Source organism: Mauremys reevesii, linkage group 25 (assembly GCF_016161935.1).
Source record: "Mauremys reevesii isolate NIE-2019 linkage group 25, ASM1616193v1, whole genome shotgun sequence".
Classification (NCBI taxonomy): Eukaryota; Metazoa; Chordata; order Testudines; family Geoemydidae; genus Mauremys; species Mauremys reevesii.
The window spans coordinates 20955508-20971231 of record NC_052647.1 but is presented as its reverse complement, the minus strand read 5'-3'; the positions used below and the strand labels follow the sequence as shown (position 1 = coordinate 20971231).

At 49.1% G+C, this 15724-nt stretch overlaps 1 long non-coding RNA gene across 4 annotated transcripts; it reads left to right on the top strand.

The window, feature by feature from the left end:
• Nucleotides 1-200: 200 nt before the first annotated feature.
• LOC120391279 lies at nt 201-15292 on the top strand. Of its 4 annotated transcripts, none has more exons than XR_005591244.1 (3): nt 201-231; nt 14086-14422; nt 14868-15292. It is a non-coding gene; the product is annotated as an uncharacterized LOC120391279 (long non-coding RNA). The 4 variants fall into 4 exon arrangements; XR_005591245.1 differs by lacking the exon at nt 201-231 and adding an exon at nt 687-744 and having other exon boundaries at nt 14086-14278; XR_005591243.1 differs by lacking the exon at nt 201-231 and adding an exon at nt 687-744.
• The last annotated feature ends 432 nt before the right edge of the window (nt 15293-15724 follow it).

Sequence of the window (15724 nt, the reverse complement as noted above, 5' to 3'; positions counted from 1 at the left end):
GACTGCAAGTGGACTGCTGGCTCATCAACCTCTAGTGACTGTTTTAAATATCTTCAGTCCCAAATGGAGGTCTCATTCATAGATTCCAAGGTCACAAGGGACCATTGTGATCACCTAGTCTGACCTCATGTATGACACAGGCCATAGAACTGCCCCAAAAGAATTCCTAGAGCAGATCTTTCAGAAAACCATTGAATCTTGTCAGTGATGGAGAATCCACCATGACCGTTGGTAAGTTGTTCCAGTGGTTAATTACTCTCATCGTTAAAAAATTATTTCCAGTCTGAATTTGTTCAGCTTCCACTTCTCTGTTAGGCTGAAGAGCCTGTTATTAAATATTTGTTCCCCATGTAGGTACTTATAGACTGTTATCAAGTCACCCCTTAACCGTCTCTTTATTAAGCTACTCAGATTGAGCTCTGAGTCTGTCACTATAAGGCATGTTTTCTAATCCATTAATCATTCCTGTGGCTCTTCACTGAACCCTCTCCAATTTACCAACATCCTTCTTGAATTGTGGGCACCAGAATTGGACACAATATTCCAGCAGCAGTTGAACCAGTGATAAATACAGAGGTGTATTTGGTCTATTCTTACTCAAGATTCCCCTCTTTATGTATCCTAGGATTGCTATCAGTCTTTTGGCCACAGCATTGCACTGGGACCTCATGTTCAGCTGATATCCACCGTGACCCCCAAATCTTTTTTGGAGTCACTGCTTCCCAGGATAGAGTCCCCCATCCTGTAAGTATGGCCTACGTTCTTTAGAGTCAATGGTTCTTTGTTCCCAGATGTACACATTTACATTTAGCTGTATTAAAACACATATTCTTCACTTGTGACCAGTTTACCAAGTGATCTAGATCTTCTAGAGCTGTCTTCATTATTTAGCACTTCTCCAAATTTTGTATCCTCCTTAAACTTTATCAGTGACGATTTGACATTTTCTTCCATAAACATGTTAAATAGTGTACGGCCAAGAACCAACCCCGCCAGGATCCCTCTGGAAACAGACCCGCTCGATGATGATTCCTCATTTACAGTTACGTTTGGAGACCTATCAGTTAGCCAGTTTTTAATCCATTTACTGTGTGCCATGTTAATTTTATGTCATTCTAGTTTTTTAATCAGCACCAAGTAAAACCCTTATAGAGGTCTAAGTAAATGATGCCAACACTATTACCTTTGTCAATCAAACTTGTAATTTCATAAAAAAAAAAGATATCAAGTAGTCTGACAGGAACTATTGTCCATAAATAGATTCAATGCCCATGTTGATTGACATTAATGATGTTACTCTTCTTTAGTTCTTTGTTAATCGAGCCCCATATCAGAATGAACCCTGTTCTGGGCTCACTCAGCCGGATGGGTGGTGGAAAAGCCTCTGGACTTTTGCAAGCTGGCATCCCTGAGTAATTATGTTGTCACCAGGCTGGCTGCTGCATTGCAAGGTGGCATTCAGGGGACACTGCACTTATTGACATGCTAACCTCATCAACAACCCCAGCCAGCCCTGCTAAAAGGGCAGCGGGCGAAGGTGTCTGTGCGTTTGTCAAACATGCCAATACGGATGATGTATGTGTCCGGGAGGAAAGGGTTGGGGAGGGAAGGGAGGAGAGGAGAGGAGAAGGAGGGGTCCCAGGCTGGCTCCTTGCTCTCCATCTTCCTCGCACTTGCTGACCAGAGGCTGACTGGAGCTGCCCAATCCCCAGTCACATCTGGATTTCAAAGATCCCAAAGGTTCCGACCCCTGGAGGAAGGAGACACTTGGGGAGAAATCCCCCTTTCAGATCCAGTTCCCAATTTTTCTTACTATTCCAGCAAAAGCACCGGACAAGCATCAGGGAGGATGCAGCCCAAAGCAGCCTCTGCCTTCGGGGGCTTCAATTTTGGGGTGTGAGGCTTTAGATCCCGCCAGGGCTTGTTTTTAAGGGATGCTGCTGTGCATCCATCCAAGTCAGGGGAACACAAGACTGGGTTTTCAACCAGCTCAGCACCCTAAAAACGGGGCCTCTTGTATTGGGATGGGAGCTGCTGGGTGCTGAGCACAGCTGGTCAGGAATGAACCGATTAAACTCTTTTGGTCAGAAAATGCAAATCCATAGGAACTAAAAAGGAGCTCCTGGGTCAGTGAATCCAGTCCCTCACCCTGTCATATAATCAATCCCCTTCCTAAATTTCTCAAGCTAAATCTTCAACAGTGGCTTTGCATATCCCTGGAGCGGGGTGATGACCAGCTCCAGCCCTGGCAGGGTTGGAACCAGCCCTGGGAGAAGGCTGGCAGGCTGGGAGAACAGCTCAGGCTGAGTGGGGAAACAGCCGCAGCTGTGGCCATGCCCCAAACAGACTCAGCTGGCCCTATAAAGGGACTCATGGGCTGAAGCAGTCTCACTCTCTGCCTTTAGAGGGCCTGGCTGCTAGGGAGCATATCTGGGTACCTAAGGTGGCGCAGGGCTGGGGGAAGGCAAGAGGAGCTGGGGAGCTCTGGCCTGGAATCCCCCCACCCCAGGCTGCAGGCCTAGGGTAAGGCCAACTGGGTACTGAGGTTGCAAAGGGGCAGCCCACACGGGTAGGCAGAGGCAGCAGGTCCAAACCCCTTTGCCTGTGATGAGTGGCTGATACACTGCAGTCTGCCCCAGTGAATGGGGGCTAAGTGATGACTGGCAGTAGCCAAGACTGAGGCGAAGTGGGGATAGTGGGTGGGGGTTTCCCTGGGAGGGGGAGACCCAGAACTGGTGGGGTACTGCCAGGTAGCAGCACCCCAGTTAAAGGGGCACTGCGGTCCAGGGAGGGACACGGGGGCCAGAGGACAGGTGGATCACTGGCTTGCAGAGGGTGCTCGGAGCTGGAACGAGCTAATTCCCAGAAGTCGCCAGCAGGAGGCGCTGCAGGGGTGAGTCTGCACCTACAACCCCTGAAAGGCTTGACCATGACTTCCTGACCAGCTATGCCCATGGGACAACTTCATCTTGCCCCTGAACGCACAGGGAGGATGCTATTTTGTAGAATGGTGTCCTTTGCACAGCACCACTTTGTGCGCATGCACCATATGTGTGAGGTCATGCTGCATGGAAGGTGCCATTTTCTTCCACAAAATGGTGGTCTCCGCACAGCATGACCTTGCATGCTCCGTATGCGCAATGTCACGCCGTGCATGGAAGGGGAGAATTGCATTCCTTACTCAAAATATCATGCCTTGCCACTGATTTTGAAACGACTTAGGTTGTTTGCCCCTGCTATTCCTACCGGGAGGATGATTTATTGACCTGCCCCTGGTTCACGGAAAAGGATCCGTTTTGCTGAATCTCCTGATTTGGCAAATTTTTGAAATGGTTGAAACATCCCATTTTGGCATATTCAAAATGAAAAGTTTCCTTTTGTGGGTCGAAATGTTTTGTTTCGAAATGATAGCTAATTTTAGAGCTGAGCGAAGAACTGATGTTTTCGGTTCAGTGGCTAAACGAAAGAACCTGGGGGGAAAAAACCCCACATTTGGGGTTAAACTGAAACTGACATTTTTCAGCTTTACTAGCCAAAAAATAATGTTTTGGATTGTGTTATAGGGTGCAACACCCACTGCTGCTCTGGCGCCTCCTCCTGGTCACTCTGGGGATTAGCTCTCAAGGCAGACGTCCCTTCTGCGGTTTGTACACGGTCACTCCCACTGTCTCGCTGGTCTGCAGCCCCTCTCTTTCCAGGAACTGCAGTGTCCTTTTTGTGACTCAGTGCTCTGGCTAGGTCACGCAGTGTTCCCCCTTCCAGGGTAGAGTCCCTCATGTCTCTGTCACTCCCACAGTGAGCCAAGCAGTCTTCCCATTCACTGCCCTATCCGTGGCTGGGAGGGGAACCCAGGCCTGCCGTCTACTCCTGCTTCCAGTCCAGGGACCCTCAACCCAGTTTTACTCTCTTCACCCTCACTGCTCCTTCCTACCATCCCGATTCCCTTCCTTTCTCCGGGGCTACCAGTTCCAAACCCTCCTCCCAGCACATCTCTGCAGCCTTCAAACACTCCACCCTATTCCCAGGAAATGACTTCCCTTTCCCAGCAGCAGCCCCCTTCTGTTGCAGCTACCTGGCTTTATAGTTCCTGCCCAGCTGAGCCTGCTTTCACTTAGCTTCCTGCTCCCTGGTAGGGTGACCAGACAGCAAATCTGAAAAATCAGGACAGGGGGTGGGGGGTAGTAGGAGCCTATATAAGGAAAAGACCCAAAAATCAGGACTGTCCCTATAGAATCGGGACATCTGGTCACCCTACTCCCTAACTTCACCTCTAGGTCTTGTGTGGGGTGGACACCCCATCACAGGTCGAATGAAACGTTGTGTGTGACCCAAAACGAATTTTTTCCGTTTTGTTTTGTTATATCTTGGGCAGTTTTTACCGTTTTGAAAAGTTTGTTTTAAACAAAGCTAGCTAAATTTTGAAACAAAATGACAATCTTTTGTTTTGAAAATCTAGAAATGAACCATTTTGATTCAGTCGAAAAAGTATTTGTCCAATTTGACCCACATTTGTGAATAGTTGCGGTTACCCTGAAACTGAATTTTTTTGGGTTAATAAATGATTCAATCCAAAATGTTGCCCCACTCGAATGAATTTATACCTAAAAACCAATCCTTATTATTGTAATTCTGGATATTTTCAATCTCCATATAAAGGTCCAGTCTTTTTTTTTTTTTTTTTTTTTGAATCCTGCTAAGCTCTTGCTCTTCCTGATAACCTATGCTGATAATCTGAAGAAGTGGGGTTTTTTACCCCCAAAAGCTTATGCCCAAATAAATCTGTTAGTCTTTAAGGTGCCTCCGGACTCCTCGTTGTTTCTGTGGATACAGACTAACATGGCTACCTCCTGATACTTAATTTATGGTGATGAATTCACGGATTAACTTCATGGTGTGAAAAAAACATATTTCTTTTTATTGCTTTTAAAGATGCTTCCTTCCAGTTTTGGAATTGTGGGGTGCTCTGAGCTTGTGAAAATCAGCCCCAACTTGTCCCCAGCAGCTAACCCCCCCCCACCTTCCAAAATCAGCAAGCTAGTCTTGAACGTTTTGCCCTAATTAGACTTTTGTGGACCTCTGGATAAAAGTAGAGTTGGTGGGGCAAAAACAGTCACAGATTTTGTGAACGTTTTAAAATTTTTGGAACTCTCCATGACATTTTTCAGAGCTCAAGAAACTGAAGCTAGCTTCGAAGCGGGTCAAAACACAGAGAAAAAAAATAATGGAAATGTATTTTAGTGTTTGCATCAAGATCTGAGTTTGAGCTGAACGGCGTCATCAAAGTTTGAAAAAAAATTCAGCCCACTCTAGGTGAAAGTGACAAACACCATCCCAGAAACCCCCCCAAACCTGTCACAAAATTAAAATATAGTTACTCATCTGAGAACAGTAACAACATTTTTGTGAATTACAGTTGTACAGGTGGTGAAGTCAGTTAGTAGCCAATATACCCTTGAGGGATGATACGCTAAATGGGAGACAACTTACTACATATGATATTGCACCTTTCTAGGGTGACCAGATGTCCTGATTTTATAGGGACAGTCCCGATTTTGGGGTCTTTTTCTTACATAGGCTCCTATTACCCCCCCCCCCACCCCGTGTCCTGATTTTTCACATTTGCTGTCTGGTCACCCTACACCTTTCCTATCCAGGCACTTAACAGTCTCTGAACTAGATCCAGTTCACTCACTGCTGCAGCTACTTCTGGGGTGGAGCATACCTGCTTGCAGCAGCTCAGCGTGCTGGTTTGGGAGAAAGAATGATGAAGAATTATTAATCTGTCTTCAGACACGCCTCCTCCCAGGGGTGAAAGTAATTTACAGGATTTACCGGTACTGCCAGAGTCCTGAAGGGGGCGTGGCCTCACCCGGAAGGGGCGGGGCCTTGTCCAGAAGGGGCGTGCCCTCAAGATTTAAAGGCCCTGGGGCACCAGCTGTGGCTGGGAGACCCAGGGCCTTTAAATCAACCAGGGCCTCCCAGCTGCAGAGGTAGCTGGGAGGCCCCCAGAGCTCAGGGGCAAATTAAAGGGCCCAGGGCTCCGGCTGCCGCGGGGAACCCTGAGCTTTGTGGGGCTGGGGCAGGTATTTAAAGGGCCAAGAACTCCTGCCGCTGAGGGGAGCTCCAAGCCCTTTAAATCCTGGCCCCAGCCCGGCCACTAGAGACGCGGCCGGGATTCAAAGGGCTCTGGGCTGCCCGCAGCGGCGGGGAGCTCTGAGCCCTTTAAATCTCAGCTGTGGTGGGGGTTTAAAGGGCTCTGGGCTAATCGCAGCCGCAGCACCCCAGAGCCCTTTAAATCCCTCCCCAGTCTGGCCGCTGGAGCCGCAGGCGGAGGGATTAAAGGGCTCTGGGCTGACCACAGCCGCAGCACCCCAGAGCCCTTTAAATCTGGCCTCAGCCCGGCCGCCGGAGCCGTGGGCGGGGGGTTTAAAGGGCTCTGGGCTGACCGCCGCCGTGGCAGCCCAGAGCCCTTTAAATCTGGCCCCAGCCCGGCCGCCGGAGCTGTGGGCGGTGGGTTTCAAGGGCTCTGGGATGACCGCAGCTGCGGCGGGGAGCTCAGAGCCCTTTAAATCCCTGCAGTGAAAGCTGGTGCAGTCCGGCACGGCGTACTGGCTCTTACCAGTACGCCGCACTGGCTTGTACCGGCTTACTTTCACCTCTGCCTCCTCCTCTATCCAGAGGTGAACAGACTGCTCCTAGGGGTTAGGTACACAGACAGAGCCACAGTGAATTGGGCCTACAGTCTCTATGCCATCTCGACAAGCTGCTCTCCTTGAAACAGAACCGAGGGAGCACCTGAGTTGTTTAGAAACCGCAATATCTACCTTAACCGCCTCGCCCCTGAAGTCTGGGTCTTGATTCCAGGGTATAAGGAGGCTGGTGACCTCAGACCCACTGAGTGGTGATCCAGACAAACAATCAGGGCCGCCCAGAGGATTCAGGGGGCCTGGGGCAAAGCAATTTCGGGGGCCCCTTCCATAAGGGGAAAGCCCTTATATTCTCGTGGGGGCCCCTGCAAGGTGCCAACTGAAGGTGTTGGAGAACAAAGAGATCAGGTGGCCTCCTTGCCTGGGAAAGGGACAAAGGCCAGAGGAGAGGCTGGAGGGAGTTTCAGTTTGGAGCTATCTGGGGAAACAGAGTGAGGCCCGGAACCAGGGTCTGGGCTCCCTAACCCCCAAGATGGACCTGACTGAGGGGTCCTGTTTTCTGTACCTTCAAGCTCTGTTTTGGACTGCGTTCCTGTCGTCTAATAAACCTTCTGTTTTACTGGCCGGCTGAGAGTTACGGTGAATCTCAGGAAGTGGGCGGTGCAGGGCCCTGACTCCCCCACCCTCGTGACAGATGTATAAACCCTGTGACTGGATGGGGATACGAACGGGATAAAAACTTGGCTAGCTAGATGTGTCGGGGGGTGGATGGATAGACTGATAGGTGGGGGTGTACGGAGAGAGAAAGGGGGTGTATGGGGATGGACAGAGACAGACTTCCCGGATTCCTCCCCCTCTCTACATGCCACCCAGCAGGAACTGCCAGTGGCAGCAGCGTCTGGCACCGCCGAATATGGATCCGCCCCAGGGGAGTGGGCTCACTGGCCAGAATCAGGGCCCTGACCATACCCTGCTCCCCCCTTTGGCCTGCGTGGAGGCCTCCTTGGTGTGTGAAAAGAGGATCTAGCTAAGCTGTTCCGGAGATGAGCTCAGGAGAGGAGTGGAATAGAACAGAGCAGGCTGATGGAGTGAGTGGTGGAAGGGAAAAGACAGGCAGCTGGGAAGAATGCCCTGCAGCTGTGCATGTAGTGTGTGTGGGGGGGAGGAGAACAAGGTCACCTCCAGGTCATCCCAGCATCCTCCCAGTACCACTCAGCCAGCAGCCTATCAGCTCTCCCCCCTACCAACCCCCCTCCTGTTGGCCCAGAATGATCATGTGATCTGGACACCCTGCTCCCCCGTCCCCTGTTATTTTTGAAGCATCTGCCACCCGCCCTATGATGGATGGCCTGCCTGATACCTGTTTCGAGGCAGCGCTGCGTTCCAGATGCCCCTCCCTCCCCCAGCCCAGGCTCCACAGTATAATTGCTGTGCAGCATCTGACCCTGGAGGTATAAAAATCTCTCCTCCTCCTCCTCCCCCGCCCCGGGCCAACAATGCTGCTGATCATGCTGCCAGCATCGTTATCCCAGAGATAATGGCGCCTGGACCACCGGACGCTCCTTTGCTGAGTGCCACTCAAGATGCTGCAGGGGGGTGAGGGGCTCATGCCACATTGGGTCCATGCAGAGATGGAGAACCAGGCTGGGATGGGAACCCAGAGCCTTGCCAGTGTATGGTGGGGGGGCTTTCTCCCAGGGGGATTACAGCCCTGTGCATTAGAGACAAGTGAGGTTTGAAAGTGGGGTGGGGGCAGGAAGGCCTCAGGGCAAAGGGGGTATGGGATGTGCAGAAGGAAAAGAATGGAGATCTTGATGTGATGGTGGAATTGGGCCATTTGGGGAGGGGAGGTGGGGAGGTGGTCAGGAGTCTTTGCAGGAGAATAAAACCAGTGCCTCCTAGTGCATACATTGTAAGCTCTTAGATCTGTGTGGCTTGGAGCCAAGCATGTTATTTCTGTTTCACTCATATGAGTAATAACAGCCTCTGATCTATGAACTGACTGGAAAAGGACGAAGTGTCTGATAAAGTGCTTATGGGTGCCCAGATGGAAACCCGGATGCAGGGCAGGTGAGAGCCAGGCACGCACAGAGGCAACACAGGTGAGCACCGATGGTGGCCGCACAGGCAAAGCCCAGATGAGTGCTGGTTTCTGCACAGGTGAGCGCTGGTGGTAGCTGCACAGGTGAACTGTGGGAGCTGTACCCACCCTCCCCGGCAGGAAGCCCCCCCCCCCGGGAAATGCAGCTTCAGACCCCCGGCTTTCTGAAAGCATGGCTGTGTCTTAGGAGTCCCGGGGGGACTTTGAGGAGTCCAGCCTTAAATCTTTGCTCTTGAGCTGCAGCCCTGTGGGGCAGCTTTCCGCTGCAGCGCTGAGCGCCCGGGTGAGGCTGTCGAAGAGTCAGAGTTCAAATCCCACCCTGGCTGTGCCAGCTGCTGGGATAGTTCCCCAATCTTCAATGCAGGGGGAAGTGGGGGAAATCCTAGGGCTGTCGCCATACGGTAGGTCACACGAGGTGACTGAAAGGCCCCTTCTGGCCTTCAGCTGTGAATTGGAGGTGCAGAAATGGCTGCATAAGGTTAGGCTGCTTGTTTCCTGTTAGGCACCTGCATAAGTGGCTGGACTTTCAGAAGGGCCGAGCCCCCAGCAGCTCCCACTCAGCATTTCTGAAAATTAGCCCACCGATTTAATTGACCAGTTTAGAGACTCTTGACCAAGTTTCAGCTCAAGGCAAAGCTAAGCTACGTGCTATTGCTAACATGCCTCTCGGCTGGCACCCCAGGGACTGACCCATGGACGTCCGTGGCTAAATGCCCGAGCTGCTGCAGCCCGAGCTAAAGCTCTGCAGGCCCTGGCTGGATCAGAGGGGGACCAGTGGAGTGCCTGGGCGTCTATAGACCTCAACCAAAACTGGGGTGACCCCATTGTGTTAGGCATTGTACAAGCACATAATAGGAGAGTGGTCCTGCCCCCAAAGAGCGTACGCTCTAAATAGGCAAGAGCAGGAATGGAAACTGGAGCACAGAGTGGGGAAATGGGATAGAGCTGGGATCAGAATTTACCTCTCCTGAGCCCTACACCTACCCACTAAACCATGCTGCATTTTAATATACTAGCACCCTGGGAGGATCCAGAACCGAACTCCGTGGCTCATGCCCATCGCTGTCAGATGGATCAGAGCCTGCTCCAAACCCACGGGTGCTTTGGGTGCTGATCTAACTCCAAACATCGCTTCCCAGGCCCGTCGTTAACATGTTTGCCGCACTTCCCCCGGGCAGTATGCATTCTGCCGTGGAGCGCTGCTCTGAGATGCTATGGAGCCCCATCCATATTTCCTGAAGAGACAGTAGCAGTTAAAGCGGAGGCGCCCTGGTTCACATCGGTATACAAGAGGGAGACACGCGAGGCATGCATCCATCACGCCACAGTCCCCAGAGTGAAGTCTGGATACTGTAAAGCAGCCTTTCCCGCATGCACACACACACACATGGATTTTGCAAAGCTGTGGGGCTGGGTTCTACGCTCAGATTGCTACACTACAGTTCAGAACTGGGGTCCCACTCGAACTGGCTGGAAAATGAAAACCTAGTTTTGCAAAAATGGGGTGGTTGCTTTCATTTTGAAGTGTTCAATGTAGACACTTTAAAAAAAATTCACAATTCCCCCCTACCACCAATTTTTTTAAATAAAAAACCTTACTGAAATGTCGGGGGAAATTGTCAATGAACGAAAACCCCATTTTTCATTCAGTGAAAAATTTTGATAACGTTTTTGATAGTTTAAAAAAAAGATCCCAAAGGCCAATTTTCAGGAAAAAAAACACAAAAATTCAACAGGAACAATTTTTGTGTGAAAATATCACCTTTTAGAAAAGTATATGGTGATGGTCCCAGGATATTAGCGAGACAAGGTGCATGAGGTAATTTATTTTTATTGGAACCATGTCTATTGGTGAGGTAGACAAGGACTGGGCAGCTCAAAAACTTGACTCTCTCACCAACAGAAGTGGGTCCAGTAAAAGAGATTATCTGACCCACTTTGTCTCACATTTAAAAAAGGCCATTTCTCAATGAAAAAACCTTTGTTCCAAACATTTCCAGCAGCTGTAGCCACTGCTGTTATCGAAGTCCCTTTAAAGACAAGAAGATTACAAAAAATAAAAGACAGAAGGTGAGATTCCAAGGCCAGAAGGAATCACCGTGATCATCTAGTCTGAGCTGCTGTCTAACACCGGCCAGAGAACTCCTCCAACAGAATTCTTGGAGCAGATCTTTTAGAAAAAAACATCCAGTCTATAAAAATTGTCAGTGATGGAGAATCCACCATGACCCTTGATAAATTGTTGCAATGGCTAATTACCATCTGTCAAAAATTTTCCCCTTATTTCCAGTCTGAATTTGTCTAGCTTCAACTTCCAGCCACAGATTATGTTAGACTTTTCATTGCTAGGCTGAAGAGCCCATTTTTAAATATTTGTTCCCTGTGTAGGACTTTAACCCAGTCATCCTTTAACCTTTTCTTTTTTAAGCTCAAGAGACTGAGCTCCTTGAATCTCTTACTATATGACATGTTTTCTAACCCTTCAATCATTCTCACTGCTCTTCTCTGAGCCTTCTGCATTTATCAACATTCTTCTGGAACTGTGGACACCAAAACTGAACACAGGATTCCACCAGCAGTTACACCAGAGCCAAATACAGAGGTAAAATAACCTCTCTACTCCTACTGGAGATTTCCTGTTTACGCATCCCAAAATCACATTAGCTCTTTGGGCCACAGTGTTGCCCTGGGAGCTCATGTTCAGCTGATTAACCACCACGACCCCCAAATCTTTTTCATTCTTGCTTCCCAGGATAGACTCCCCCATCTTGTAAGTGTGGCCTACGTTCTTTGTTCCCTGCTGTATACTTTTACATTTAGCTGTATTAAAATGCATATTCTTTGCTTGCATCCAGTTTACCAAACCATCCAGGTTACTCTGAATCAGTGATCTGTCCTCTTCATTATTTACCACTCTACCAATTTTTGTTATCCGCACACTTTATCGGTGATGATTTTGCTTTCTTCAAGCTCCTTGATAAAAACGTTAAATAGCTGCAGGACCCAACTGGAAACACGCCTGCTGAATGATGATTTCCTGTTTACAATTACTTTTTAAGACCTATCAGTTAGACAGGTTTTAATTCACTTATTTCCACTCTCAAGGACTGATGGGCATTGCAATGTCCAAGTGAGCTAAGCACGAGGGATTTTTTTCAGCAGGAGTAAATGCTATAGAATGAAGAAGGATGATCCAGTAAAGAAGGCAAATTACCCTGCCAAGGATGGTTTGTAGCCAAACTGGCTAATTAGTTCAGGAGCCACAGGCAGGGCTGCCCGGGGGGAGGGCAGGCAAGTGGGGCAATTTGCCCCAGGCCCTGCAGGGCCCCCCGCGAGAATATAGTAGTCTATAGTATTGCAACTTTTTCTTATGGAAGGGGCCCCCCAAATTGCTTTGCCCCAGGCCCCCTGAATCTTCTGGGCGGCCCTAGCCACCGGCCACAAAATAAAAACACTTTGTGTTTCTGCAGCTGCTTATATCTGAAGATCCCAAAGCACCATACACCAGCCCACAGCTACCTTTTCAGGAATTTCAGTACTATTATCACCGTTTGACAGATGAGGAAACTGAGGCACAGACTGGTGAAGCTGCAGCTTGCAAGTCAGAAGAAAAAAATCCAGGAGTCCCAACTGCCCCATTCCTCTACTCTAATCCCCTAATCATTATATAAAATGTCTGTATTTCTAAATGCATTTGGTTTCTGGTGGTTGCACCTCTTTATGAATTATCTCTATTACTGAGATCTAAGCTGGGGCTGTATTCTTCCTTTGATCTATTCTTGCTTCAGTAGAGAAGTGTCCTGGATCTGAATCCAAATTTGCCCAGAATTCAGACAGGATATAATCCAGCATTTTTGTTCAGTCAATGACCGAGGCAGGTCCAGTTGCAAATCGTAGATGCGGATCTGAAAGTTGGGATCATATAGATCTGGGGCGTTGGTCTGGGCCTCTATCTGGTTTTCGGTTTAGCTGCTGCATTCACTCACTCTTCCCAATGGTTCTGGTGATTTTTTTAGTGTGTTTCATTATTGCAGTTGAAGGCTGAATTGCTAAATGTCTCCAGTGCTGCTCACTCCAGCCAGGACATGAACCCAGGCTGTGTTTGTTAGAATACCCCTATGTTTTGTGTTTTCAGCCAAAACTACTAGAAAAGGTGTTTCCAGGGTAATTACAACTCCATGTCCCTGAAATCTCACCAAAATCAGCTTATCTCAAGAGATTCCAGTTTTGATGGACCTGAGGAAGCATCTGAATTTTCCAAATCCTAGAAGAGCCTGCCAAACTTTTGTGAGATATCCCCCCGACCTTATGGCAAGTGACCTGGAGAAATTCTTGAGGTTCCAGGCCTCAAATAATTCTGGTAGCACTTTTCTGAGCCCTTTCCAATTTGTTGACGTTCTTTCTGAAGTGAGGACACCAGAACTGGACAAGGACTTGGCAAGGTCACACAGGGCATGTGTACAGAAATGAATCTAGCTTGGAACTCAGGAGATCTGGGTTCAAATGTCATCTCTACTACAAACTCCCTGTGGGTGTGTCTACACTGCAAAAAACTGGATCAATTGACCCAGGCTCATGGGGATCGGGCTGAGGGGCTAAAAATAGCAGTGTAGACATTCCTGCTCAAGGTGGAACCTGGAGCTTTCCCCCTTACAGGGTTTCAAAGCTGGAGCAGGAATGTCTCTCTACACTGATATTTTCTTCCCCACAGCCCTGCCCCACAAATCCAAGTCAATTGACCTAGACTCTGAGACTCAGCACCATGGGATTTTTCTTTGCAGTGTAGACACACCCACAGTTTGAAGTAGAGCTGACATTTGAACCCAGATCTCCTGAGTGCCAAGCTAGATTCTTCAGCACAAGATCATCCTATTTAATCACTTCCTTGAACCCAAAGGAAGGCAGTTTAATTACAATCCCTCCATAAGCTATGGTGCTCAGAATTTCAGTGCAGTAAGTCGCGCTCATGAAGCAGGAAGGTTTTGATTAGTTGTTGTTTTAAATCTGCTGCTCTTCAGTGAAATCTCTGTCCTTGAAATCCAAGGGAAAACTTGGATAAAACCCAGTCTGCTAAAGGATGAGATGGCTCTGAGCCCAGAGCAAGTGTCCACACTCTGATTATTGCTCTTATTTTGTGTGTGTGATTTCAGCATTGGTAAAAAGTGCCAGTGATTTAACCCCTGTGTGTCATCTAACTCGGATCTGAGCAGTTACAGATGCCGTGGTGGTAAAAATAACCGTACCTTGCAGGGCTAGATTAAGGCATAGGTAGCATATTAGGAACCCAGCTTCTGAAGTCATATGATTAAATCAGAATGAATGTTTTCATTTTTACAGTAAATTTCTAGGCCTTGTGGTTGCAAAGAAAAGCTGGAAAATATGAACCTAGTGTAACTGACACACCAACATCCGCCTGCGTCTACAGAGAGCCTGAAACATGTGTTCTGAGTGGAGGAACTGCTCTGAGTGCAACCAGTGCTACGATGTCTGCCTGAGTCTGCAGAGAGCCTGGAGCAATAGCTCTGATGGGGTGAGCTGGGCATCCATTTCTCAGTGGTGTGTTAATTCCAAGCCCCTCTGCCCTCAGATACCTCCCCCCCCCAAGCCCACCCCAGCAGAGGACTCTGTGTGCAAGTAGAGAAGAAGGCTGCAGCCCCCTACCCTGGATGATGGGGTAAGTACATGAGAGCCCCCTGGATGGTCCTGGTGGCAGAAAGGGGGCCCCATGCTGCTTTCCCTGTCTCTCTGGGAGGACCTGATTCCCCCCTTGCCATTGCTACTTTAAGTGTGGGGCCACATTTTGTTTAGACTGTAAACTGTCCTGGGCATGTTCTGTCTTTCTCTCAAGGTCTATGGATGCCACCCAACTGGGGCCTTGATCTCAGTGGGGGGATGCTAGATGCTACTGTAATACCTATAATAATCACCATCAGCCTCTGATTTCTATGTATTTCTTGTAAAACTCAACTCGATATGCAAGTGCTCGGGTACTGCAGCTGTAAATATGGTATAGGGCCTGGAGCAAGACTCATCGTTTCCTTTGATTCCTAACTAGTTCTGGGCTCAATTTTGTACCTCTGGCTTTAATTTCTTTCTCCCACATCTGTTCTTCTGTCCAGCGCGTGGGAATCTGGCACGTGACCTTTGACCCCTGCCAATCCGCTCCCGGATCCCATTTTGCGAGAGCGCAAGCATACGCAATAAAGAGCTGCCGACAGCTTGCAAACAGCCTGCGCTCAATTGTCCCTTCCGGAGAGAATTAAAGCAAATGTCTCTTTTATGGCGTTGTTTGCTTGAACCTCGTCTCTCTGGAGCGAAGACAGTGCGGGGATTACGCCGGAGGGGGGCGTGGGAAGTGCGTGAGCACCATCGGGCACCCATGCTTTGGAGCTACAGCTGGCCGTAATGCTTCTCGAGCCCGGAGAAAGAATGGGGCTCAGTGGCGTTGGAGAAGGAGGCTGGGCCCGGTGTTTTGTGTGCTTCGTCTGGGCTGCGAGAGATCTGGCTTCAGTGTTCTACCCTGCTACAATCAGCCTCTGGGCTAATTACCCTAGTCTCTCTGTGTCTTAATGCCCTCTCTGTAAAATGGGGAATATAGCCGCTCCCTGCTTCCTGTGTTAGAGCAGTGGGAACCATGGAAATACCTTAGGTAGAATCACACTGAGCGTCCACATTGCCTGGTCCACAATGCTGCCTGGGTTCTAGTCCTGCTTTTGCTACTGACCTGTGGTGAGTGCCTCAGTTTCTCCTCCCACTCGTGTCTATTTAGACTGTAAGCTCTTTGGGGCAGGGGCTGTCTCTCACTCTTGTGCAGCACCCTTGATCGTGGTTGTGGCTCTAGGAGCTACTTCTGCTATTAATAAAAATGAAGATACATCCTGTGTGTGTGTGTGTGTGTGTGTCTGAGAAGTCCCAGAAGCATGGAGTTGCTGACACTCTGTGGGCACGTTCAGTAGGAACGTAGCAGTCAGGGGGC